Source organism: Rhinolophus ferrumequinum, chromosome 26 (assembly GCF_004115265.2).
Source record: "Rhinolophus ferrumequinum isolate MPI-CBG mRhiFer1 chromosome 26, mRhiFer1_v1.p, whole genome shotgun sequence".
NCBI lineage: Eukaryota > Metazoa > Chordata > Mammalia > Chiroptera > Rhinolophidae > Rhinolophus > Rhinolophus ferrumequinum.
Genome location: NC_046309.1, coordinates 20263802 through 20264817, shown reverse-complemented (window position 1 = coordinate 20264817; position 1016 = coordinate 20263802). Strand labels below are relative to the sequence as shown.

At 33.4% G+C, this 1016-nt stretch overlaps 1 non-coding gene across 1 annotated transcript; it reads left to right on the top strand.

Annotated features, from left to right (window-relative positions):
- The first annotated feature begins 480 nt into the window (after positions 1–480).
- LOC117018370 (U6 spliceosomal RNA) lies at positions 481–587 on the top strand. The gene has a single exon (XR_004422228.1). It is a non-coding gene; the product is annotated as a U6 spliceosomal RNA (small nuclear RNA).
- The last annotated feature ends 429 nt before the right edge of the window (positions 588–1016 follow it).

Here is a 1016-nt window from a genome sequence, read left to right as displayed (position 1 = left end):
TTATATTATATTATATTATATTATATTATATTATATTATATTATGCCTGGTCTTATGTTTTATTAAAATAACACCAGGTCTTATATTAATTTTTGTTCCAAAAAACGCATTAGAGCTGTTGGTCTGGCTAGGTCTTATTTTCGGGGAAACACAGTAGTAAGAGCTCAGTTCATATGGGTTGGAGTCTTTTTTAAGTTGTTTCATTTTCAGCCAGATAAATTGAGAAAATGCAGCAAACATCACTTTGGATCTGAAAACCTATCCCTATATTCTGTCTCTGAGTGTAGAATCGAAAAGTATTTTATAGGAGAACTTCATAGCCCTCCTCCATGCCTCAATATCCTGATATGGAATTGATCTAAGCCCCAATCTGATGATAATAAGAATAATCAAATGGTTCTTGCTTATCTTTTAGGATCGCTGTTTCTGTAATTTTTTTATTCTTTACATGAATAAGTGTTTTCTTTAAAATGTGTATTAGCACTCACTTCGGCAGCACGTATACTAAAATTGGAACAATACAGAAAATATTAGCATGACACCTGTTCAACGATGACATGCAAATTCATAAAGCAGTCCATATTTTTACGAAAAGAGTTCTGGATATGGAATGTAGTGATGGTTGCACGACAATATGAATGTACTTAATACCACTGCGACCTGTCCATTTAAAAATGATTAACATGGTACATTTAATGTTATATGTACTTTACTTACATACAAAAATTAGGGGGAAAAATGTATGTTAATACTGCTTCATTAAGAGGACCCCAAGTTCTTAAAATGCTCGTCCTTTGTCAACAATTTTACACATTTGAATGGTCATAGGATAGCTAAATGGCTGGTCCAGTGTTACTCAGCAAAGCAGAGGCAAACACAGCCTTCAAACTCTGAATATTTCAACCTGAAGACACTGACTAGAGCAAGCTGGGTTTTGTTTATGTGTTTATGCTTACTACATACCAGCTCAGAAGAATAACAATTTGTAGAATCACCTGTTATTACTGAATTTTCCA